Source organism: Elephas maximus, chromosome 2, assembly GCF_024166365.1.
Source record: "Elephas maximus indicus isolate mEleMax1 chromosome 2, mEleMax1 primary haplotype, whole genome shotgun sequence".
NCBI classification, from domain to species: domain Eukaryota; kingdom Metazoa; phylum Chordata; class Mammalia; order Proboscidea; family Elephantidae; genus Elephas; species Elephas maximus.
Window position 1 is genome coordinate 152,652,829 of NC_064820.1, and position 27,688 is coordinate 152,680,516.

Sequence of the window (27,688 nt, forward strand, 5' to 3'; positions counted from 1 at the left end):
AGAAAGCAAGAGGTCATTAAAAAGACAGGAGAGAAAGAAAAGACCTAAATGGATGTCAGAAGAGACTCTGAAAGTTCCTCTTGAATGTCGAGTAGCTAAATCGAAAGGAAAAAATGATAAAGTAGAAGAGCTGAACAGGAGATTTCAAAGGGTGGCTTGAGAAGACAAAGTGAAGTATTATGATGACATGTACAAAGACCTGGAGATAGAAAACCAAAAGGGAAGAGCACGCTCAGCATTTCTCAAGCTGAAAGAACTGAAGAAAAAATTCAAACCTTAAGTTTCAATGGGGAAAATATTAAACGACACAGGAAGCATCAAAAGAAGATGGAAGGAATACACAGAGTCACTATACCAAAAAGAATTGGTCAATGTTCAACCATTTCAGGAGGTAACATATGATCAGGAACTGATGGTACTGAAGAACGAAGTCCAAACTGCACTGAAGGCATTGTTGAAAACCAAAGCTCTGGGAGTTGAGGGAATACCAGTTGAGATGGAAGTGCTCACTCATCTATGCCAAGAAATTTGGAAGACTGCTACTTGGCCAACCAACTGGAAGAGATCCACATTTATGCCTATCCCCAAGAAAGCTGATCCAACTGAAGGGAATTGTGGAACAATAGCATTAATATCACACATAAGCAAAATTTTGCTTAAGATCATTCAAAAGTGGCCATAGCAGTATATGACAGGGAACTGCCAGAAATTCAAGCCGGATTCAGAAGAGGATGTGAAACCAGGGATGTCGTTGCTGATGTCAGATGGATCCTGGCTGAAAGCAGAGACTACCAGAAAGATATTTCCCTGTGTTTTATTGACTATGCTAAGGCATTTGCCTGTGTGGACCATAAGAAATTATGGATTACATTGTGGAGAATGGGGATTCTGGAGCACTTAATTGTGCTCGTGAGGAATCTGTACATGGATCAAGAGGCAGTCATTTGAACAGTACAAGGAGATGCTGCATGATTTAAAGGCAGGAAAGGTGTGTGTCAGGGTTGTATCATTTCACCATACCTATCCAATGTGTATGCTGAGAAAATAATATGAGAAGCTGGACTATATGAAGAAGAACGGGACTTCAGGATTCAAGGAAAACTCATTAACAACCTGCGTTATGCAGATGACACGATCTTGCTTGCTGAAAGTGAAGAGGACTTGAAACACTTCCTGATAAAGATAAAAGACCACAGCCTTCAGTATGGATTACACCTCAACGTAAAGAAAACAAAATCCTCACAACTGGACCAATAAGCAACATCATGATGAACAGAGAAAAGATCGAAGTTGTCAAGGATTTCATTTTACTTGGATCCACAATCAACACTCATGGAAGCAGTAGTCAAGAAATCAAAAGACACATGGCGTTGGGCAAGTTGGCTGCAAAATACCTCTTTGAACTGTTGAAAAGCAAAGATGTCACCTTGAGGGCTAAGGTATGCCTGACCAATCCATAGTATTTTCAATTACCTCATATGTACGTGAAACCTGGACAATGAATAAGGAAGACAGAAGAATTGACTCCTTTGACTTGAGGTGTTGGCAAAGAATATTGAATATACCATGGACTGCCAAAAGACAAACAAATCTGTCCTGGAAGAAGTACAACCAGAATGCTCCTGAGAAGCAAGGATGGTTAAACTGCACCTCACATACTTTGGACATGTCATCAGGAGGGATCAGTCCCTGGAGAAGCACATCACACATGGTAAAGTAGAGGGTCAGTGAAAAAGAGGAAGACCATCAATGAGATGGACTGACACAGTGGCTGCAACAACGAGCACAAGCTCGAAACAATTGTGAGGATAACGCAGGACTGGGCAGTGTTTCGTTCTGTTGTGCGTAGGGTAGCTATGAGTTGGAATCGACTCAATGGCATCTAACAGCAACAACAACATTGTTTGGCTGGGAGGTGGTCTCTGGGAATGGTTTCAGTTCCAGGTCTGAAGGGTGTCTTAGGGCCATAGTCTCAGAGGTTTCTCCAATCTCTGTCAGATCAGTAAGCTTGGTCTTTTTTGTAAATTTGATGTTTTGTTCTACAATTTTATCCCTTTCTGGCCAGGACCCTCTGTTGTAATCCCAGTCAGAGCAGTTGGTAGTCGTAGCCAGGCACCATCTAGTTCTTCTGGTCTCTGCGTTGTGTAGACTGTGGTTCATGTGGTCCATTGGTCCTTTGGACTAATTGCTCCCTAGAGTCTTTGGTTTTCTTCACTCTTCTTTGCTCTGGATATGAAGAGACCAATAGTTGTATCTTAGATGACTGCTCACAAGCTTTTAAGACTCCAGACACTACTCACCAAAGTAGGATGCAGAACGTTGTCTTGAACTATGTTGTGCCAACTGATTTAGATGTCCCCCGAGTCTATGCTTCTTTGTCTTCTAGCAGAAGAACTTCATCCCTCGACGTGTTTGGTTATGTCTAAGAGGTTTCCCTGACTATATACCTTGTGTGCTCTATATGAGCCACACCTACAGTCATGTATGTAGAAATATCCACCACAAAACCTGTATTGGCCGGTAGATGTGTTCTGTTACATCTTCCCTCCCTCTTGGTGTATCTATCTACCTATTTGTCCATTCATAAATTATTGTTAGTTAATACTATTGCTGCAGGATTGTTTAAGCTATAGTAGAGTTGCCCTTTATTCTTGCATTCCTCTCGGTGTCCTCTTTTACCTTGGTCATGATGTGCTGACTTTTCCCGTATTATGTATTGTCTTTCCCTTCACCAATATTACCTCATGTCTTCTATCTAATTGGTAATTTTCCCCCTCCCCCTCCCATCCCTGGTAATCGTCAAAGAATTTCTGTTTCTTTTTTTCCTGTGTGTAAACCTTTTGTTATTACTTTATAGTAGTGGTCTCATACAATATTTGTCCTTTTGTCATTGGCTTATTTCACTCAGCGGAATGGGCTCCAAATTCATCCATGTTGTGAGATGTTTTGTGTACCCCACTCATTTTTGTGTATTGATCTTATACCCTGAAACTTTGCTGAATTCTTCTATTAGATTCAGAAGCTTTATTTTGGAATCTCTGGGATTTTTTATGTATAGGATCATGTAATCTGAGAATAGAAATAGTTTTACTTCTTTCTTTCTGATTTGGATACTCTTTAATTCCCTTTCTTGCCTAATTGCTCTGGCTAGGACTTCCAGTACAATACTGAACAAGAGTGATGATAATGGGGATCCTTGTCTCATTTCCGTTCTCAAAGGGAAGGCTCTTAGTCCTTCCCCATTGAGAATAATGTTGATTGTTTTGCATATATACCCTTAATTATGTTGAGAAATTTCCTTTTATTCCTGTTTTGCTGAGTTTTTATCAGGAAAGGATGCTGGATTTTATCAAATGCCTTTTCTGCACCAATTCAGATGATAATGTGATTCTTTTCCTTTGTTTTATTGTGTGGTGAATTATATTGATTGATTTTTTAATGTTGAACAACCCTTGCATTCCTGGCATAAATTCTTCTTGATCATGATGTATGGTTTTCTTAATATGTTGTTGAATTCTGTTCACTAAAATTTTGTTGAGAATTTTTGCATCTATATTCATGAGGGATATTGGTATGTAATTGTCTTTTTTAAATTATGTCTTTACCTGGTTTTGGTACCAGGGTGTTGCTGGCTTCATAGAATGAGTTTGGGGAATTCCTTCTTCTTCTATGTTTTGGAAGAGTTTGAGTGGAATTGATGTCAACTCTCCTCTGAATGGTTGGTAAAATTTCCCAGTGAAACCTCCTGGAATTTTTATTGTTGTTGTTGGGAATTTTTCAAAGACACCTTCAATCATTGTCTTTTTTTTTTTCTTCTTCTTTTTTTATTGTACTTTAGATGAAGGTTTACAGAACAAACTAGTTTCTCATTAAACAGTACACATATTGTTTTATGACATTGGTTAACAACCGCACGACATGTCAACACTTTCCCTTCTCAACCTTGGATTCCCTATTACCAACTTTCCTGTCTGCTCCTGCCTTCTAGTTCTTGCGCTAGGGCTGGTGTGCCTCTTTAGTCTCATTTTATTTTATGGGCCCGTCCACTCTTTGGCTGAAGTGTGAACTTCAGGAGTTACTTCATTACTGAGCTGAAAGGGTGTCTGGGGGCCATATTCTCAGGGTTTCTCCAGTCTCTGTCAGGTCAGCATGTCTGGTCTTTCTTTTTGAGTTAGAATTTTGTTCTACATTTTTCTCCAGCTCTGTCTGGGACCCTCTATTATGATCCCTGTCAGAGCAGTCAGTGGTGGTAGCTGGGCACCATCTAGTTGTATTGGGCTCAGTCTCATGGAGAGCATGGTAGATGTGGTCCATTAGTCTTTTGAACTAATCTTTCCCTTGTATCTTTAGTTTTCTTCATTCTCCCTTGCTCCCAAAGGGCAAGGCCAGTGGAGTATCCTAGATGGCCATTCACAGGCTTTTAAGACCCCTGACACCACTCTCATTATGTCTTTTAACACACAAAAATTTCTAATTTTTATGAAGACCAATTTACCCACTTTCTTATTTTATCACTTTTGCTAAGAAACCATTGCTTAATCAAGGTCACAAAGATTTATGCCTATGTTTTCTTCTAAAAGATTTATCATTTTAGCTTTTACTTTTAGGTGTTTGATTGATTTCGAGTTAAGTTTTTGTATATGGTGTGAGTTAGGGGTTCAGGTTTCTTTTGCATGTGAATATGGAGCCATCCCAGCGCCATCTGTTAAAAAGACCATCTCTCCCTCATTGAATTGTTTTGGCACCCTTATCAAAATCAGTTGGCCATAAATGTGAGGGTTTATTTCTGGATTCTCAATTCTATTCCATTGATCTATATGTCTAGCCTCATGTCAGTGCCTCACTGTCTTAGTTACTGTAGCTTTGTAGTAAGTTATGAAACCGGGGAGTGTGAGTCCTCCAACCTTGTGCTTATTTTTCAAGTTTGTTTTTGGCTATTTTGGGTCCCTCATTAGCTTGATTTTTAGTCTCAGCTTGTCAATTTCTGCAAAGAAGCCAGCTAAAATTTTCATGGGGATTGCGTTGAATTCATAGATCAATTTGGGGAGTATTATAATCTCAGCAATATTAAGTCTTCTAATCAACGAACATGAGATGTCTTTATATTTATTTGGACATTCTTTAATTTCTTTCAACAATTTTTGTAATTTTCAGAGTGTAAGTTTTGTACTTCTGTTAAATTTAGTTCTAAGTATTTTATTCTCTTTGATGTTATTGTAAATGGACTTGTTTCTTAATTACATTATTTCTACAGTTTTGTTAACTGCTTTTTAATTTTAAATAAGAAACACATCATAGACATATTTGCAGGTCAGTAAAAATAAAACTGCATTTGGGTAATGGAAAAGTTTGGGAAATAGTAGTGATGATTGTACAACATAAAAAATAGTGAATATAATTAAGGCCACTAAATTGTACACTTAAAAATAACTAAAACAGAAAATTTGTTAAATACATTCTATCACAATAAAATTTCTAGAATAAAATAAAACTAAATGGCGGAGCCAAGATGGCGGACTAGGCAGACGCTACCTCGGATCCCTCTTACAATAAAGACACGGAAAAACAAGTGAATCAATCACATACATAACAGTCTGCGAACCCTGGGCAACAAGCACAGATTTGGAGACGGAGAACGAACTAATACAGGGAAGCAGCGATTGTTTCCAGAGCCTGGAGCCAGCGTACCAGTCAGGTACGGCACAAGCACAGAGACCTGCTCCACCCCCCTGAACTAACCCCGGGAGGGGGACCAGCCGGTTCCACGGGCAGCGTGGGACGCAGCCGGTAGGAGAAGTCCCCGGGAGGCAGTAACTGGTCTTGGAGCAGAAAGAGCAATGTCCGAGCGGGGGAACCGTCCTGCAGGGATTTGGACTGGACGCAGGTACGGCATAAACACGGAGAGTTGCTCCACTCCCCTGAACTAACCCCGGGAAGGGGCCCAGCCGGGTCGCACGGGCGGCGTGGGACGCAGCCGGTAGGAAAAGTCCCCGGGAGGCAGCGACTGGTATTGGAGCGGGGAGAACAGCGTCCCAGTCGGGACACTCGGTCACGGCACAAGCACGGGGAGCTGCTCAACCCATCTGAACTAACCCCGGGAGGAGGCCCAACTGGTTCTCGGGGGCGGCACGGCCACGTGGCTGGAGGGACGAAAAGTCCCCGGGAGGCAGCGACTGATTTTGGAGTCGAGAGTGCACCGTCCCAGTAGGGGAGCCTTGACGCTGGGCGTGGGGCTGGAAGCGGAGGATCTGACCGTGACTCCAGCGGGCCAGACCCCCCGGGGGCAATCTCTACACAGCCAGCACACATAGGCGACGCGCCCGCGGGAATCTCAGATATAATAGTCATTACAAGCAAGACAAGCAACTCTGGCTATATTCTGAGGAGCTACTCTCCTATCTCTCTGTTCCCTCCCCCACCCTCCCCAGGCGGCTTCATTAACATCTGAATAGCCTGAGCCAGAGGGAGAACTCTGATAGGGACCTGACTGCATTTTTTTTTTTAGTGGATTTTCTGGAAAAACTAGTTTCCCAGTGATGACTCGGAGACAACAATCCATATCAAACCACTTAAAGAAGCAGACCATGACAGCTTCTCCAACCCCCCAAACAAAAGAATCAAAATCTTTCCCAAATGAAGATACAATCTTGGAATTATCAGATACAGAATATAAAAAACTACTTTACAGAATGCTTAATGATATCACAAATGAAAATTAGGATAACTGCAGAAAAAGCCAAGGAACACACTGATAAAACTGTTGAAGAACTCAAAAAGATTATTCAAGAACATACTGGAAAAATTAATAAGTTGCAAGAATCCATAGAGAGACAGCATGTAGAAATCCAAAAGATTAATAATAAAATTACAGAATTAGACAACGCAATAGGAAGTCAGAGGAGCAGACTCGAGCAATTAGAATGCAGACTGGGACATCTGGAGGACCAGGGAATCAACTCCAACATAGCTGAAAAAAAATCAGATAAAAGAATTAAAAAAAATGAAGAAACCCTAAGAATTATGTGGGACTCTATCAAGAAGGATAACCTGCGGGTGATTGGAGTCCCAGAACAGGGAGGGGGGACAGAAAACACAGAGAAAATAGTTGAAGAACTCCTGACAGAAAACTTCCCTGACATCATGAAAGACGAAAGGATAGCTATCCAAGATGCTCATCGAACCCCATTTAAGATTGATCCAAAAAGAAAAACACCAAGACATAATATCATCAAACTCACCAAAACCAAAGATAAACAGAAAATTTTAAAAGCAGCCAGGGAGAAAAGAAAGGTTTCCTTCAAGGGAGAATCAATAAGAATATGTTCTGACTACTCAGCAGAAACCATGCAGGCAAGAAGGGAATGGGACGACATATACAGAACACTGAAGGAGAAAAACTGCCAGCCAAGGATCATATATCCAGCAAAACTCTCTCTGAAATACGAAGGTGAAATTAAGATGTTTACAGACAAACACAAGTTTAGAGAATTTGCAAAAACCAAACCAAAGCTACAGGAAATACTAGAGGATATTGTTTGGTCAGAGAACCAATAATATCAGATACCAGCACAACACAAGGTCACAAAACAGAACGTCCTGATATCAACTCAAATAGGGAAATCACAAAAACAAACAAATTAAGATTAATTAAAAAAAAATAAATACACATAACAGGGAATCATGGAAGTCAATAGGTAAAAGATCACAATAATCAAAAAGAGGGACTAAATACAGGAGGCATTAAACTGCCATATGGAGAGTGATACAAGGCGATATAGAACAATACAAGTTAGGTTTTTACTTAGAAAAATAGGGGTAAATAATAAGGTAACCACAAAAAGGTATAACAACTCTATAACTCAAGATAAAAACCAAGAAAAACGTAACGACTCAACTAACATAAAGTCAAGCACTATGAAAATGAGGATCTCACAATTTACTAAGAAAAACGCCTCAGCACAAAAAAGTATGTGGAAAAATGAAATTGTCAACAACACACATAAAAAGCCATCAAAATGACAGCACTAAAAACTTATTTATCTATAATTACCCTGAATGTAAATGGACTAAATGCACCAATAAAGAGACAGAGAGTCACAGACTGGATAAAGAAACACGATCCATCTATATGCTGCCTACAAGAGACACACCTTAGACTTAGAGACACAAACAAACTAAAACTCAAAGGATGGAAAGAAGTATATCAAGCAAACAATAAGCAAAAAAGAAGAGGAGTAGCAATATTAATTTCGGACAAAATAGACTTTAGACTTAAATCCACCACAAAGGATAAAGAAGGACACTATATAATGATAAAAGGGACAAGTGATCAGGAAGACATAACCATATTAAATATTTATGCACCCAATGACAGGGCTGCAAGATACATAAATCAAATTTTAACAGAATTGAAAAGCGAGATAGATACCTCCACAATTATAGTAGGAGACTTCAACACACCACTTTCGGAGAAGGACAGGACATCCAGTAAGAAGCTCAACAGAGACACGGAAGATCTAATTACAACAATCAACCGACTTGACCTCATTGACTTATACAGAACTCTCCACCCAACTGCTGCAAAATATACTTTTTTTTCTAGCGCACATGGAACATTCTCTAGAATAGACCACATATTAGGTCATAAAACAAACCTTTGCAGAGTCCAAAACATCGAAATATTACAAAGCATCTTCTCAGACCACAAGGCAATAAAACTAGAGATCAATAACAGAAAAACTAGGGAAAAGAAATCAAATACTTGGAAAATGAACAATACCCTCCTGAAAAAAGACTGGGTTATAGAAGACATCAAGGAGGGAATAAGGAAATTCATAGAAAGCAACGAGAATGAAAATACTTCCTATCAAAACCTCTGGGACACAGCAAAAGCAGTGCTCAGAGGCCAATTTATATCAATAAATGCACACATACAAAAAGAAGAAAGAGCCAAAATCAGAGAACTGTCCCTACAACTTGAACAAATAGAAACTGAGCAACAAAAGAATCCATCAGGCACCAGAAGAAAACAAATAATAAAAATTAGAGCTGAACTAAATGAATTAGAGAACACAAAAACAATTGAAAGAATTAACAAAGCCAAAAGCTGGTTCTTTGAAAAAATTGATAAACCATTGGCTAGACTGACTAAAGAAATACAGGAAAGGAAACAAATAACCCGAATAAGAAATGAGAAGGACCACATCACAACAGAACCAAATGAAATTAAAAGAATCATTTCAGATTATTATGAAAAATTGTACTCTAACAAATTTGAAAACCTAGAAGAAATGGATGAATTCCTGGAAAAACACTACCTACCTAAACTAACACATTCAGAAGTAGAACAACTAAATAGACCCATAACAAAAAAAGAGATTGAAACGGTAATCAAAAAACTCCCAACAAAAAAAAGCCCTGGACCGGACGGCTTCACTGCAGAGTTCTACCAAACTTTCAGAGAAGAGTTAACACCACTACTACTAAAGGTATTCCAAAGCATAGAAAATGACGGAATACTACCCAACTCATTCTATGAAGCCACCATCTCCCTGATACCAAAACCAGGTAAAGACATTACAAAAAAAGAAAATTATAGACCTATATCCCTCATGAACATTGATGCAAAAATCCTCAACAAAATTCTAGCCAATAGAATCCAACAACACATCAAAAAAATAATTCACCCTGATCAAGTGGGATTTATACCAGGTATGCAAGGCTGGTTTAATATCAGAAAAACCATTAATGTAATCCATCACATAAATAAAACAAAAGACAAAAACCAGATGATCTCATCAATTGATGCAGAAAAGGCATTTGACAAAGTCCAACACCCATTCATGATAAAAACTCTCACCAAAATAGGAATTGAAGGAAAATTCCTCAACATAATAAAGGGCATCTATGCAAAGCCAACAGCCAATATCACTCTAAATGGAGAGAACCTGAAAGCATTTCCCTTGAGAACGGGAACCAGACAAGGATGCCCTTTATCACTGCTCTTATTCAACATTGTGCTAGAAGTCCTAGCCAGGGCAATTAGGCTAGACAAAGAAATAAAAGGTATCCGGATTGGCAAAGAAGAAGTAAAGTTATCACTATTTGCAGATGACATGATTATATACACAGAAAACCCTAAGGAATCCTCCAGAAAACTAGTGAAACTAATAGAAGAGTTTGGCAGAGTCTCAGGTTATAAAATAAACATACAAAAATCACTTGGATTCCTCTACATCAACAAAAAGAACACCGAAGAGGAAATAACCAAATCAATACCATTCACAGTAGCCCCCAAGAAGATAAGATACTTAGGAATAAATCTTACCAAGGATGTAAAAGACCTATACAAAGAAAACTACAAAGCTCTACTACAAGAAATTCAAAAGGACATACTTAAGTGGAAAAACATACCTTGCTCATGGATAGGAACACTTAACATAGTAAAAATGTCTATTCTACCAAAAGCCATCTATACATTTAACGCACTTCTGATCCAAATTCCAATGTCATATTTTAAGGGGATAGAGAAACAAATCACCAATTTCATATGGAAGGGAAAGAAGCCCCGGATAAGCAAAGCACTACTGAAAAAGAAGAAGAAAGTGGGAGGCCTCACCCTACCTGACTTCAGAACCTACTATACAGCCACAGTAGTCAAAACAGCCTGGTATTGGTACAACAACAGACACATAGACCAATGGAACAGAATTGAGAACCCAGACATAGATCCATCCACGTATGAGCAGCTGATATTTGACAAAGGACCAGTGTCAATTAACTGGGGAAAAGATAGCCTTTTTAACAAATGGTGCTGGCATAACTGGATATCCATTTGCAAAAAAATGAAACAGGACACATACCTCACACCATGCACAAAAACTAACTCCAAGTGGATCAAAGACCTAAACATAAAGACTAAAACGATAAAGATCATGGAAGAAAAAATTGGGACAACCCTAGGAGCCCTAATACAAGGTATAAACAGAATACAAAACATTACCAAAAATGATGAAGAGAAACCCGATAACTGGGAGCTCCTAAAAATCAAACACCTATGCTCATCTAAAGACTTCTCCAAAAGAGTAAAAAGACCACCTACAGACTGGGAAAGAATTTTCAGCTATGACATCTCCGACCAGCGCCTGATCTCTAAAATCTACATGATTCTGTCAAAACTCAACCACAAAAAGACAAACAACCCAATCAAGAAGTGGGCAAAGGATATGAACACACATTTCACTAAAGAAGATATTCAGGCAGCCAACAGATACATGAGAAAATGCTCTCGATCATTAGCCATTAGAGAAATGCAAATTAAAACTACGATGAGATTCCATCTCACAGCAGCAAGGCTGGCATTAGTCCAAAAAACACAAAATAATAAATGTTGGAGAGGCTGCGGAGAGATTGGAACTCTCATACACTGCTGGTGGGAATGTAAAATGGTACAACCACTTTGGAAATCCATCTGGCGTTATCTTAAACAGTTAGAAATAGAACTACCATACAACCCAGAAATCCCACTCCTCGGAATATACCCTAGAGAAACAAGAGCCTTCATACAAACAGATATATGCACACCCATGTTTATTGCAGCTCAGTTTACAATAGCAAAAAGTTGGAAGCAACCAAGGTGTCCATCAACAGATGAATGGGTAAATAAATTGTGGTATATTCACACAATGGAATACTATGCATCGATAAAGAACAGTGACGAATCTGTGAAACATTTCATAACATGGAGGAACCTGGAAGGCATTATGCTGAGCGAAATTAGTCAGAGGCAAAAGGACAAATATTGTATAAGACCACTATTATAAGATCTTGAGAAATAGTAAACCTGAGAAGAACACATACTTTTGTGGTTACGAGGGGGGGAGGGAGGGAGGGTGGGATAGGGTTTTTTATTGATTAATCAGTAGATAAGAACTGCTTTAGGTGAAGGGAAAGACAACACTCAATACATGGAAGGTCAGCTCAATTGGACTGGACCAAAAGCAAAGAAGTTTCCGGGATAAAATGAATGCTTCAAAGGTCAGCGGAGCAAGCGCGGGGGTCTGGGGAACATGGTTTTCGGGGACTTCTAAGTCAATTGGCAAAATAATTCTATTATGAAATCATTCTGCATCCCACTTTGAAATGTGGCGTCTGGAGTCTTAAATGCTAACAAGCGGCCATCTAAGATGCAGCAATTGGTCTCAACCCACCTGGAGCAAAGGAAAATGAAGAACACCAAGGCCACACGACAACTAAGAGCCCAAGAGACAGAAAGGGCCACATGAACCAGAGACCTACATCATCCTGAGACCAGAAGAACTAGTTGGTGCCCGGCCACAATCGATGACTGCCCTGACAGGGAGCACAGCAGAGGACCCCTGAGGGAGCAGGAGATCAGTGGGATACAGACCCCAAATTCTCATAAAAAGACCAAACTTAATGGTCTGACTGAGACTGGAGGAATCCCGACGGCCATGCTCCCCAGACCTTCAGTTGACACAGGACAGGAACCATCCCCGAAGACAACTCATCAGACATGAAAGGGACTGGTTAGCGGGTGGGAGAGAGACGCTGATGAAGAGTGAGCTAATGATATCAGGTGGACACTTGAGATTGTGTTGGCAACTCTTGTCTGGAGGGGGGATGGGAGAATAGAGAGAGAGGGAAGCCGGCAAAATTGTCACGAAAGGAGAGACTGAAAGGGCTGACTCAAGAGGGGGAGAGCAAGTGGGAGTAGGGAGTGAGATGTATGTAAACTTATATGTGACAGACTGATTGGATTTGTAAACGTTCACTTGAAGCTTAATAAAAGTTATTAAAAAAAAAAAAAAAACCTATGGAAAGGCCACACGACAACTAAGAGCCCAAGAGACAGAAAGGGCCACGTGAACCAGAGACCTACATCATCCTGAGACCAGAAGAACTAGTTGGTGCCCGGCCACAATCGATGACTGCCCTGACAGGGAGCACAGCAGAGGACCCCTGAGGGAGCAGGAGATCAGTGGGATGCAGACCCCAAATTCTCATAAAAAGACCAGACTTAATGGTCTGACTGAGACTAGAGGAATCCCGGCGGCCATGGTCCCCAGACCTTCTGTTGGCACAGGACAGGAACCATCCCCAAAGACAACTCATCAGACATGAAAGGGACTGGTTAGCGGGTGGGAGAGAGACGCTGATGAAGAGTGAGCTATTTATATCAGGTGGACACTTGAGATTGTGTTGGCAACTCTTGTCTGGAGGGGGGATGGGAGAATAGAGAGAGAGGGAAGCCGGCAAAATTGTCACGAAAGGAGAGACTGAAAGGGCTGACTCAAGAGGGGGAGAGCCAAGTGGGAGTACGGAGTAAGATGTATGTAAACTTATATGTGACAGACTGATGGGATTTGTAAACGTTCACTTGAAGCTTAATAAAAGTTAATTAAAAAAAAAAAAACTAAATAAGAATTTCCAACGGACGCAACTATTTCATTGTATATATTAATGAACTATGATTTAATCAGTAGTCCATTGTTGGGCATTTAGTTTATTTTCAGTATTTCTCTGCTATAAATAATGCTGCAACAAACATAAGGATGCAAATCTTTGTGTATTTACTTTTCTGATTATTAGGACAGATTCCTAGAAGTAGGAGTTCTAGGTGAAGATTACACATGCCTTAGATGTGTGTACCAGATATACCAGATGTATGTTCTTTGTTTTAGAAGCCATCATGAAAAACTAGGAAACAACTCAGTTAACTATCAGGGGATCAGTGAGTGACAGCATATCCCTAGAACGGCACGGTGGGCAGCCACAACAAATTATAATGTAGCACTAGATTTGCTGACACTGAAAGTCATTTGTAGTACATGTTTAAGCCACAGAACTGATTACAAAATGTTGTTGTTGTTGTGTGTCATCAAGTTGACTGTGACTCATAGAAACCCATATGACAGAACTTCTCCATAGGGTTTCTTAGGTTGTAATCTGTACAGGAGCAGATTGCCAGGTCTTTTCTCCCACAGAGCCATCAATCTTTTGGTTAGCAGCCAAGCACTTAACAATTTTTCCACCAATGCTCTGTAACAAAATAGCCCACATTAAACAAACTATGGTGCCTCCCCATTCAATGAGATACTCTGCAGCTCTTTAAAAAAAACGAAGCAGTTCCATATGTTGTTGGGTGCATCGAGTCAGTTCCAACTCGGAGCAATTCTATGTACAAGAGAACAAACACTGCCTGGTTCTGTGCCGTCCTCACAATATTTGCTATGTTTAAGCTCATTATTGCACCCACTATCAGTCCATCTTGTTGAGGATCTTCCTGTTTTTTGTTGACCCTCTACCTTACCAAGCATGATGTCTTATTCCAGGGACTGGTCCCTTCTTATAACGCATCCAAAGTACGTGAGATGAACTCTTGCCATCCTTGCTTCCAAGGAGCATTCTGGCTATACTTCTTCCAAGACAGGCTTGTTCATCCTTCTGGCAGTCCATGGTATTTTCAATATTCTTCACCAACACTGTAATTCAGATCAATTCTTCTTCGGTCTTCCTTGTTCATTGTCCAGCTTTTGCATGCATATGAGAGGATTGATAACATCATGGCTTGGGTCAGGCACACTTTAGTCCTCAAAGTGACATCTTTGCTTTTCAACACTTTAAAGAGGTCTTTTGCAGCAGATTTGCCCAACCCAATGCATTGTCTGATTTCTTGATCGCTGCTTCCATGGGTGTTCATTGTGGATCCAAGTAAAATGAAATCCTTGACAACTTCAATCTTTTCTCATTTATCATGATGTTGCTTATTGGTCCAGTTTCGAGGATTTTTGTTTTCTTTATGTTGAGGTGTAATCCATACTGAAGGCTGTGGTCTTTGTTCTTCATCAGTAAGTGCTTCAAGTCCTCTTCACATTCAGCAAGTGAGGTTGTGTCATCTGCATATTGCAGATTGTTAATGAGTCTTCCTCCAATCCTGATGCCCCATTCTTCTTCATATAGTCCAGCTTCTTGGATTAACTGCTCAGCATACAGAACGAGAAAGGATATAACCCTGACACACACTTTTCTTGATTTTAAAACACGCAGTATCCTCTTGTTCTGTTTGAACGACTGCCTCTTTGTCTAGGTGCAGGTTCCTCATGAGCACAATTAAGTGTCCTGGAATTCCCATTCTTCACAATGTTATCCATAATTTGTTATGATCCACACAGTCGAATATCTTTGCATAGTCAATAAAACACAGATAAATATCTTTCTGGTATTCTCTGCTTTCAGCCAAGATCCATCTTACATCAGCAGTGATATTCCTCATTCCACATCCTCTTCTGAACCTGGCTTGAACTTCTGGCAGTTTCCTGTCAATGTACTACTGCAATCACTTTTGAATGATCTTCAGCAAAATTTCACTTTTGTGTGATGTTAATGATATTGTTTGATAATTTCCTCATTCTGTTGGATCACCTTTCTTTGAAACAGGCACAAATATGAATCTTTTCCAGTTGGTTGACCAGGAAGCTGTCTTCCAAACTTCTGGACATAGACAAGTGAGTGCTTCCAGTGCTGCCTCCATTTGTTGAAACATCTCAGTTGGTATTCTGTCAATTCCTAGAGACTTGTTTTTCACCATTTCCATCAGTGCAGCTTGGACTTCTTCCTTCAGTACCTTCAGTTCTTGATCCTGTGCTGCCTCCTGAAATGACTGAACATCAGCCAATTCTTTTTAGTACAGTGGCTCTGTGGATTCCTTCCACCTTTTGATGCTTCCTGCATCATTCAATATTTTCCTTGCAGAATCCTTCAATATTGCAACTCAAGGCTTGAATTTTTTCTTCAGTTCTTTCAGCCTGAGAAATGCTGAGCATGTTCTTCCCTTTTGGTTTTCTAACTTCAGGTCTTTGCACACTTCATTATAATATTTTACTTTGTCTTCTCAAGCTGCCCTTTGAAATCTTCTGTTCAGTTCTTTTACTTCATCATATCTTCTGTTTGCTTCAGTTACTCTATATTCAAGAGCAAGTTTCAGAGTGTCTTCCAAAAGCATCCACTTTGATTTTTTCTTTCTTTCTTCCCTTTTTTTTTTATGACCTTTTGCTTTCTTCATGTATGATGTCATTCCACAACTTGTCTGGTGTTTGGTCGTTAGTGTTCAATGCATGAAATCTGTTCTTGAAATGGTCTCTAAATTCAGGTGGAATATACTCAAGGTCATATTTTGGCTCTCATGGACTTGTCCCAATTTCCTTCAGCCTCAACTTGAACTTGCATATGAGCAATTGATGATTCGTTCCTCAGTCAGACCCTGGCCTTGTTCTGACTGATGTTATTGAGCTTTTCCATCATCTCTTTCCATATAGGCAGTCAATTTCATTCCTGTGTATTCCATCTGGCAAGGTCCAAGTGTATAGTCACCATTTATGTTGTTGAAAATGTATTTGCAATGAAGAAGTCATTGGTGTTGTGAAATTCTATCATGCAATCTCTGGCATCGTTCCTATCACCAGGGCCATATTTTCCAACTCCCAGGCCTCTATTTCCAACTTTTACTTTCCAATCACTAGTAATTATCGACGCATTTTTAAATTGTGATTTAGGTGAAAGTTTACAGAGCAAATTAGCTTCTCATTAAACAGTTAATGCACAAATTGTTTTGTGACATTGGTTCCCAACCCCATGATGTGTCAACAGTTTTCCCTTCTCCACCCCAGCTTCCCTGTTTCCATTTGTCCAGTTTTCCTGTCCCTTCCTGCCTTCTCATCTTTGCTTTTTGGCTGGTGTGCCCATTAGTCTCATATACCTGATTTAACTGTGAAACACGACCCTCACATGTGTTATTGTTGGTCCTATAGGCCTGTCTAATCTTTGGCTGAAGGATGAATCTCAGGGATGACTTCAGTACTGAGTTAAAAGGGTGTCTGGTGGCCATACCCTTGGGGTTTCTTCAGTCTCTGTCAGACCAGCAAGCCTGGTCTTTTTGTGTGTGTGTGTGTGAATTTGAATTTTGTTCTACATTTTATCAATGTATGTTGATTGCATATTTGATCAATTTCAGACTGCAGAAGCTGGCAGAAATCTTCAAGTTTCTCGTCTTTGTTATTAGTGGCTGGTACGTATATTTGAATAATAATCATATTAACTGGTCTTCCTTATAGGTGTATGGATATTATCCCATCACTGACAGTATTGTACTTGAGGGTAGATCTTTTTTTTTTTTTATTTTTTATTGTACTTTAGATGGAGGTTTACAGAACAAATTAGTTTTTCATTAAACAGTCAGTACACACATTATTCTACGACATTCATTAACAACCCCATGACATGCCAACGCCATCCCTTTTCAACCTTTTGTTCCCTACTACCAGCTTTCCTGTTCCCTCCTGCCTCCTAGTCCCTGTCCCTGGGCTGGTGTGCCCCTTTGGTCTCATTTTGTTTTATGGGCCTGTCCAGTCTTTGGCTAAAGGGTGAACCTCAGGAGTTACTTCATTACTGAGCTGAAAGGGTGTCTGGGGGCCATACTCTCAAGGTTTTCCAGTCTCTGTTAGGCCAGCAAGTCTGTTCTTTCTTTTTGAGTTAGAATTTTGTTCTACATTTTTCTCCAGCTCTGTCCAGGACCCTCTATTTTGACCCTTGTCAGAACAGTCAGTGGTGGTAGCCGGGCACCATCTAGTTGGACTCCGTCTAGTGAAGGCCATGATAGATGTGGTCCATTAGTCCTTTGGACTAATCTTACCCATGTATCTTTAGTTTTCTTCATTCTTTCTTGTTCCTGAAGGGGTGAGACCAGTGGAGTATCCCAGCTGGACACTCACAGGTTTTTAAAACCCCAGACGCTACTCACCAAAGTAGAACGCAAAACATTTTCTTTATAAACTATGTTATGCCAATTGAGCTAGATGTTCCCCGAGACCACGGTCTCCACAGCCCTCAGGCCAGCAATTCAGTCCCTCAGGGAGTTTGGATGTGTCTATGGAGCTACCAGGACCTTGCCTTGTACAAGTTGTGCTGGCTTCTCCGGTATTGTATACTGTCTTACACTTTATCTATTACCGCTTATCTATTGTTTTGCCTTCCTGTCATGGATTGAATTATGTCCTCCAAAAAATGTGTGTCAACTTGGTTAGGCTATGATTCCCAGTATTGTGTGGTTGACCCCCATTTTGTGATTGTAATTTTTTGTTAAGAGTATTAGGGTGGGATTGTAAGGGAAGCAAGCAGAGAGTTGGGGACCTCATACCACCAAGAAAGCAGTGCCGGGAGCAGAGCGCATCCTTTGGACCCAGGGTCCCTGTGCCTGAGAAGCCTCCTGACCAGGGGAAGATTGAGGACAAGGACCTTCCTCCAGAACCAACACAGAGAGAAAGCCTTCCCCGGGAGCTGACACCCTGAATTTGGACTTTTAGCCTACTTTACTGTAAGAAAATAAATTTCTCTTTCTTAAAGCCATTCACTTGTGGTATTTCTGTTATAGCAGCAGTAGATAACTAAGACACTTCCCCACCCCTCCCCTCCCTCATAGCCATCAAAGACTGTTTCTTTTTGTGTGTAAACCTTCTCATGAGTTTTTACAGTAGTGGTCTCATACAATATTTGTCCTTTTGTGATTGACTTATTTCACTTAGCATAATGTCCTCCAGATTCATCCATGTTATGAGATGCTTCACAGATTCATCGTTGTTCTTTATTGTTGCATAATACTCCATTGTGTGTATGTACCACAGTTTGATTATCCATCTCTTGAGGGGCATCTAGGTTGTTTGATCTTTTTGGTGTTATGAACAATGCTGAAATGAACATGGGTGTGCATATGTCTATTCCTGTGATGACTCTTATTTCTCTATGATATATTTCTAGGAGTGGGATTGCTGGATCATATGGTATTTCTATTTCTGGCTTTCTAAGGAAGCACCTTATCATTTTCCAAAATGGTTGTATCATTTTGCATCCCCACCAGCAGTATGTAAGAGTTCCAATGTCCCCACAGCCTCTCCGACATTTGTTATTTCCTGTTTTTTTATTCGTGCCAGTAATGTTGGGGTGAGATGGTATCTCATTGTGGTTTTGATTTGCATTTCTCTAATGGCTAGTGATCAGGAGCATTTCCTCATGTTTTTGTTGGCTGCTTGCATGTCTTCTTTGGTGAAGTGTGTGTTTATCTCCTTTGCTCATTTTTTAATTGGATTATTTGTCTTTTTATTGTAGAGGTGTTGGATTTCCTTGCAGATTTTAGAGATTAGACCTTTGTCTGACTTGTAATAGCCAAAAATTTTTTCCCAGTCTGTAGGTTCTCTTTTTACTCTTTTGGTGAAGTCTTTTGATAAGCATAAGTTTTAAATTTTTAGAAGATCCCAGTTATCTAGTTTATCTCCTGGCATTTGTGTGTTGTTGGTTGTGGTTTGTATCTTCTTAATGCCATGTATTAGGGCTTCTAGTGTTAATCCTACTTTTCTTCTATGAACTTCATTGTTTTTGGCTTTATATTTAGGTCCTTGATCCATTTTGTATTAGTTTTTTTATATGGCATGAGGTATAGGTCCTGTTTCATTTTTCTGCAGGTGGACATCCAGTTTTGCCAGCATCATTTGTTAAAAAGACTGTCTTTTCTCCATTTGGTGGAGATCAGGTGAACATAGGTGGATGGATTTACATCTGGGTTCTCAATTCTGTACCATTGGTCAATGTGTCTGTCATTGTACCAGTACCAGGCTGTTTTGACTACCATAGCTATGCAGTAGTTTCTGAGGTCAGGTAGTGTGAGTCCTCCTACTTTATTCTTCTTCTTCAATAGTGCTTTACTTATCCGGGGCTTCTTTCTTTTCCATATAAAGTTAATGATAAGTTTTTCCATCTCTTTCAAAAGTGTTGTTGGTATTTGGATCGGGATTGCATTGTATTTGTAAATCGCTTTGGGTAGAATTGCCATTTTCACAATGTTGAGTCTACCTATTTCAAGAGCATGGTAAGTTTTTCCGTTTATGTAGATCTCTTTTGGTTTCTTGCAGTAGTGTTTTGTAGTTTTCTTTGTATAGGTCCTTTACAATTCAGGACAAATCTTGAAATGTTCTTTTCAATGATGAATACGACACCATTCCTCTTCAATCTGTCCTTCCCAGCATAGTAGACCATATGATTGCCACATTTAAAATGGCCAATACCAGTCCATTTCTGCTCACCAATGCCCAGAATATTGCTCTTCAAGTACTCATACTTCACTTTTGATGACTTCCAGTTTTTCTAGATTCATACTTCATACAGTCCACATTCCAATTATTAATGAATGTTTGCAGCTGATTCTTCTCACTTTGAGTCATGCCACATCAGGAAATGAGGGTCTCAAAAGCTTTACTCCATCCGTGTCATTAAGGTCGACTTTACTTAGAAGAGGCAGTTCTTCCCCAGTCGTATTTTGAATGCCTTCCAACCTGAGGGTCTCATCCTCTGGCACTATACCAGACAATGTTCCGCTGCTATTCATGAAGTTTTCACTTGCCAGTTTTTTCAGAAGTAGACTGCGAGGTCCTTCTTCCTAGTCTGCCTTAGCCTGGAAGCTCCTCCGAAACCTGTCCACCATCGGTGACCCTGCTGGTATTTAAAATACCAGTGGCATAGCGTCCAGCATCACAGTAATAAGCAAGCCGCCACAGTACAATGAACTGACTGACAGATATGTACGGATATGGAAATACCTGATACATATATTGTGAAATGAAAAGAAGCAAGTTGCAGAATAGTGGGTGTAGAAACAAAATGGTATATATATATGTATGTATGTATTTGTAATATGCAAGAAGCTGCCAGTGGTAGTATATTTCCGGGAGGGGAACTAAGTGGCTGGCATTGAGGGAGAGAGATACATTTTTAACTGCATATCCTTTTGTGCTTTTGTACCTTTAAAATTGTATATCGTGTGCATAATTACATACTCAAACATCAAATAAAATAGCATGTATATCATGGCCCCTTTTTATTTTTAAAGTAGATCCATATATTTGCATGATAAAAAACATCTGGTTGTACATAAACTAAAATGTTCACAATGCTGTACTGGTTGATTTGGTGTGTCTGATTTAAAAGGTGCTTCAAGTTGTCATTCCTGGCATGGTAGACCACATGATTTAAAAAGGTGTCCGGTTTCCTGTTACTTCTACCCAATAAAAATATGGAACACTTCACATATTTGGGTCTCATCCTTGGGCAAGGAGCATGCTAATCTTCTCTATATTGTTCTAATTTTAATATATGTGCTGCCGAAGGGAGCATGAGATTTAGTTTTAAGGAATATAATGTGGTGAAAGTGATAATGTGTAACTTACGTAACTAGATGATAAAAAGGCATTGTGGCTTCCTCCTTGCTCTCTTTCTTGGATCACCCACTCTGGGGGAAGCCAGCTGCCACATCATAAGGACATTCAAGTAGCCTTCTAGAGAGGTCCAAGTGAAGACTATAAGGCCCCCCACCGACAACCAGGAAGAACTTGTCAGGTGTATGAAGCAGCTACCTTAGGAGTGAATCCCTCAGCCCAGTCAAGCCTTTCAATGACAGCAGCCCTGACTGATACCCTGACGGGAATTTCACAAGAATGACCTAGCTAAAAGCCTTCAAAATTTCTGAACCTGAGAAACTGTGAGATAACAAATTTTTGTTGTTTTAAGTTGCTATATTTTGGGGTAATTTGTTGCACAGCAATAGATACAATAATACAGGTTAATTTTAAACTTTCTTTTTAGTTATTATATTTTAAAACTTAATTAAAATGAATATGCATTATTTATATAATCAAATTTGAGAAAAAAAGGAAATAGAGAAAAATGGGAATAAAGGTCTGTCTGAGGTTTATTAGCTCAGCTGTATAAAACCTACATGAGGATTCTCTGACTTCTTAGCATTTTGAGTGAAAAATCTGTGAGGGCCTTAGAGGACCACAGTAAACTCTGAGTCACCATCAAAAGGCTAATGCCTTCCTGGGCTATGTTAGTGGGAATCTAGTGTCTGCATCAAGGAAGGTGACTTGTGGCTCCCCCAGGCCCCTTATCAGACCAGATCTGGACTTTGGACACAGGTGTCCAGAAGGTGTGGAGGGCCCTGAAGGTGTCTCTTCCTTCGTTTTGGGCCTCTGGCCCCATAGCTCCTTTCTCACTTGGGTTCTCCAGCAATACTGGGCCTTGTCAGACCCCTGACACTCCATACTCTCTCTCATTGCCTGGATGGCTCTTGCCATCCTTTCCGTCCCCCAAACACCCCACCCCTCCCAATGATGCTGCATTTCCCAATGAACAGATTAAGCCCAAGCTCAAACCAAAAAACCAAACCTGTTGCCATCGAGACAATTCCAACTCATAGCAACCCTACAGGACAGAGTAGAACTGCCCCATAGAGTTTCCAAGAAGTGCTTGGTGGATTTGAACTGCCAACCTTTTGGTTAGCAGTCGTAGCTCTTAACCACTATGCCTCCAGGGTTTCCAAGCCCAAGCTCAGGGCACCAGCAAAACCCTTCCAGTTTTTCTTAAGGACTGATATCTGAACAGTATTGAAGTTGCTCACTCCTTGCCTGACCACAGCAGACTAATCTTTATACATAGCTTTCCCAGGAAGTCTTCTGAGCCCCAGGATAGGTGAGGGCCCTGCCTCCTACTCCAGGTCAGCCAGAATCTGCTTTATTTTTACTGTTGGTTTGGTTGTTGGTTTCTTGGACAGGCTATTAGCCATGGGAGGAAAGGCCTCAACTTTGCTTGCTCTCTGCTGTGGTTCCAGAGCCTGACAGATGTATATGCTCTGTAAATAGTCATGAATGAGTGAATGAACAAATGGATGAACAAACAAACTCAGGGGACCTGGGCAGTCTCTTCAAATGTCTGAAGGATTATGAGGCAGAAGAGCTTTGTTCTTCATGACCACAGAAGGCAGAACTACAAGTCAAAATGAGAGTCAAATTTTGGTTTTACACCAGGAAGAACATTCTAATAATGCAGGCTGCCTTGTTCAGTAGTTGAGTCGTGAGTACTGGAGAGGTTTAGGAGAAGCCTGAATGGTGGGGTATCTGGCTGCAGAGAGCATTCCAGAGTGGACAGAAGTTGTGATTTCCCAAGGTCTCAGGCAAGCTGGGTTGTTGAGGAAGTCATGAGGGCTTCTTTTGAGGGGGGTTGGGAGAAGGGGTTGAGGAACTTGCTTCTGATTCAGCCTGGCTGAACAGGCCTGGTCAAGTTCTTTCGTCCACAGTTCCCCATCCAGGTCTTCTCTCCTCCCACGAGAGGCCATGTGGCCGGCACTGGTGACACCTGGTGGCCAGCTGGAGTAGGACAGAGGCAACCCTGTCCATCTGGCTCATGACTGTATCTCAGAATCTATCACAATGCCTAGCACAGAGGAGTCCCTCAGCTTTGAGGAATGAATGAACGAATGGGCACAGACTGTAAAAAGGAGGAGGAGGAGGAAGAGACTGCTGTCTCTCTGGACCTAGAGGCCCAACCAGGTGAACCATCCAGGGCAACTTAAGATAGAAACACATGCAAAGGGGTAGTTGCTATGGAGCCTAGAAGAGCAAGTACAAGCACCTGAGCCTGGCAATCAGGGCTTGCCCAATCACTGACGACCCTCCCTGGCATGGACCTGTCCTTCCAGCTGAGGCACTGTAGAAACTGTTTGCCCCCCAAACAAGTGTGCATCCCCTCCAGACTTGCCCACTCTGATTTATACCCATCCCTTTAAAAACCAAACCAAACCCATTGTCATTGAGTCCAACTCATGGCAACTCCATATAATACAGAGTACAACTGCTCCATAGAGTTTCAAGTGCTCCACTACTAGCCAAAAGGTTGGCAGTTTGAACCCATCTAGAGGCACCTCCAAAAATAGTCCTCAGGAGAATCCCGGTGGTCATGGTCCCCAAACCTTCTGTTGGCACAGGACAGGAACCATCCCCGAAGACAACTCAGCAGACATGAAAGGGACTGGACAGTGGGTAGGAGAGAGATGCTGAAGAAGAGTGAGCTAATTATATCAGGTGGACACTTGAGATTGTGTTGGCATCTCCTGTCTGGAGGGGGGATGGGAGGATAGAGAGAGTTGGAAGCTGGCAAAATTGTCACGAAAGGAGAGACTGGAAGGGCTGACTCATTAGGGGGAGAGCAAGTGGGAGTACGGAGTAAGGTGTATATAAACTTATATGTCACAGTCTGACTTGATTTTAAACGTTCACTTGAAGCTCAATAAAAGTTAATAAAAAAAAAAGTCCTCAGGATCTGGTTCCGTAAGGTCTACTCTGCATACTCGGGGTCACCATGAGTCAGAATCAGCTAAATAGCAATAACAACAACAACAATCTTTACAGAAGCAGATCACCAGGGCTTTCTTCCACAGCACTGCTGGGTGAGTTCACCTGCTAATCTTTAATAGTTGAGAGCAAACCCGTTTGTGCCACCCAGGGACCCCCATCCCTTTAAGTACATGGAATACCTTAACCTCTCTGAGCCTCAGTGTCCTGATCTACAAAGGGATTGTTTGAGGAGTGGGAAAGGCTGCATGTCAAATGCTTACAACATTGTTGGGCACATGGTAAGCACTCAATAAGAATCATAGCTGCTATTACCACTGATATTCTAATTAAGACCCAATTCAAGCCCTTGCCCCAAATCCCCAGCCAAGCAGACATATCCTTGAGGGCAGAGGTAGGGGCTCCTGACTCTGTATCCAGAGAAGGCCCCAGACACAATAGTTGTCTGTGTTGGCTCTAGAGGGCATCTGCTAGTTGTTTTCCTATAGTACCTTCCCTGTGTGGGCTGAGCCTGGCTTTCTGACTTTCATTCTTTGAGGCTGTAATAAGTCATTTATTTGGCATGGGCTTGGGATTGCCTCGATGGATTAAGAAACAAAGAGAGGCAAGGTGCTACTGGAATACAAAGATGCCATCCCCAGCTGCCCCAGGTGGCACAGATGGGACCCAAAACCCCTAAAGCAAGGGCCACAGAGACAAAAGTCAATACATGGGCACTGGCTCTCCTTGGCATCCTTGGGAGGAGGTGTGCCCCTAAACCAGACCCCTGTGGGTGGCAGCTTGAGGGGGACTGGAAGGACCCACTACCCTCTCAATCACTCCCTCTCCTCCATCCCCAGGCCTGATTTATTCTAGGTTCCTCTTTCCTCTTATCCCACCAATACTAGTCTGAGAAGTGCTTTGAGCTTGGAGTATGCCTGGACATTCATTCCATTTAAACTCAACAAATATTTATTGAGCCCCTTCTCTGTGCCAGGCACCTTCCTACATGAATAAGAGAGACACAGCCCTTGCCATAGGAAGCTTACGTTCTGGCTAGGGGGACAGAAAAAGAAGCGGGCAGGCGAAACTCCACTTATGAAGTGCTGTTTTAGGAGTAAGCCCAGGGCTTTAGACCTTTAAGCTTCAATATGAAGGAAGTGGAGGAGGTGTTGTCTCTAGGCAAGGGGAGCCTGTGTACAGGCTGGGAGGGAAGAGCCCTGGCATTTTTGAGGAGCTGCAAGAAGTGGGTTTCAAACACTGTGGGGGAAAGGGGTGCCACTCACAGGGATTCCCATTTGGTAGGCTTGGAGTGGAGACCCAGAATCTGCACATTTAACAAGCTCCACCAGTGATTCTGATGCAGGTGGACTGTGGATCAACGTGTAAGGAAGGCACTATGAAAGATGGTCTAGAGGTTTCAGCCAGCAGGCTGTAAAAAGCTGCAAAATCAGATTGAGGAGCTTGATCTTTATACCAAAGGCAATGGGAGACTACTGAAGGAGAGCGTCAATGTTGGTAATAACAGAATGGGCTGAAGAGGGACAGACCTCTTCTGGCCTGAATTAGGAAACGGGAAGTGAGAAGTGGGTGGAGTAGCGGGGTGCATCAGCAGGACCAGGTAATGCACTGGCTATGAGAGCCAAAACCTGGTGAGGAAAGCCAAAAGAGTGTCAGGAGGTGAGGAAGGGATCCCATGTGGGCTCTGAGGGGCCTGAGAGAGAGACCATGAAGGTCGCAGCTGTTACCTGAGGACACAGGTTGGAGGGTGGGAAAGGCAGAGCCAGGCTAGGCCGCAGGGCTCGCGGTGACAGCGGACATCCTGGACCCTGGAGTTAGAGGGCCCCTCAATCGGGTACACGTTGAGCCCAGTTTGGACAGCGGCCAGTTAGACGTAGACCGCAGCCGAGTCCCTACCGTTCCTCCCGTCCCTTTGGTGACCGGCCGGGGCGGCAAACTTTCCCGGCATGCCTCTCGGCGGGGACTTCATCAGGCTTCAGCGCTAAGGCCCCGGTGTTCGCTAGATGGCACTGCTCTCAGCTGTCCACCTCGGCTGTCTTACCGGACCCGTTCGGCCCTGCTCGGCCCTGCTCGATCCGGCTCGGCTTCCCACGGCTCCGCTCGCTCTTTTCGGTCGTGCTCGGCCCCACTCGGCCCCGCTCGGTTCCTCTCGGCTCGCGCCGGGTGAGGGCGGGAAAGAGGAGGCAGGACTGTCGGCTCCTGCCACAGCGCTCTTTGGGCTGCAGGTCTGGACCTGCCAGAGCGGTCAACGCCCAGGAGCTGGGACGGCTGACTGGGATGACTCTGCCTCACACCTCTGTGCTTTTGCCGGAGAGTCTGCGTTTTTGCACGCTTCTCCCAGTCGCCCAAGAAACCGGGGCATCATCCCTGAGAGAGCGCTCGACATCACACTCACACCCCGATGGTCATCGAGTCTGTTGTCTATTCTCTCTCCGAAACGTCTCCAGAAGTCTTCCGTGGCCCCTGCCATCTCTCAGACCCGTATAGCATGATGATTAAAGAAATAGGCTACAGGATCAACTCTTAGATATGTGACCTTGAAGAAAAAATCTTTCTATGCCCTAGTTTCTTTAAAATGAGGTGAAAATAATACTAGCTACCTCATAAAATTGTTAGGAGGACTAAATGAAATAATCTTGGCTCGGTAAGAATCAGCTATTTTTACCACTTCTCTCTGTGCTGCTGTAACATCCTCACTAGCCGCAAACTCTTCAACGGCTTCCCATTGCCCTCAGGATCCAGCCCAAACCTTTATTTAGCTTGGCATTCAAGACCCTTCCTCATTTCCTGCCATTCCCAGCCTCTTCCTTCCCCACACTCTTTGTTGTCCTAATCATAGACCCCTCTGAACCTTGGCCTGAATATCCTTTCCTTGTCTTTCTACTGGAAGTGCTGGTGGCATAGTGGTTAAGTGATATGGCTGCTAACCAAAAGTTCGGCAGTTCAAATCCACCAGGTGCTGCTTAGAAACTCTGTGGGGCAGTTCTACTCTGTCCTATAGGGTCACTATGAGTTGGAATCTACTTGATGGCAATGGGTTTGGTTTGGCTTTTTTTTTTTTTTTTAATTTTTCTATCTGCCAAAACCCTCCTTACCATTTGAGACCCAACTTAAGTACATTCCTGTCACACCCGCCCAATGATCCCAAAGTTTTAAGATGCCCAGAACTGGCACTATTAGAAACAAAATTGAAAGACTAAGAAACAATATGTCATGATCATAAACATGCTTAGCACTCTGCTTAGTTTTAGGGATAAAAATAGTCCTTCTGGGTAGGGTAGATCAGAAGTAAATGGCTAGGGAGGTGAGTAGGCTGAAATATTAGAAGAGAAGGAGATGAGGGAGGAAAAAAGGAAAACGCCCCCTCACCCAGGTGCCCAGTGTTGGAGGAGGTCAGCTTCCCAGGATCCAGGTGAAGTCTTTAGACAGAACTGGTTTAT

General features: G+C 41.9%; 1 protein-coding gene and 1 non-coding gene across 2 annotated transcripts in view; both read right to left on the reverse strand.

The window, feature by feature from the left end:
- STING1 (stimulator of interferon response cGAMP interactor 1) overlaps positions 1 to 26,102 on the reverse strand; it is a 51,059-nt gene extending 24,957 nt beyond the window's left edge. The window contains exon 1 of the mRNA XM_049873785.1: positions 25,976 to 26,102. The gene's annotated coding sequence lies outside the window, so the exon portion shown is untranslated. The remainder of the gene's footprint in view (positions 1 to 25,975) is intronic.
- Positions 21,131 to 21,237, reverse strand: LOC126070785 (U6 spliceosomal RNA). The gene has a single exon (XR_007516305.1). It is a non-coding gene; the product is annotated as a U6 spliceosomal RNA (small nuclear RNA).
- Positions 26,103 to 27,688: the final 1,586 nt, after the last annotated feature.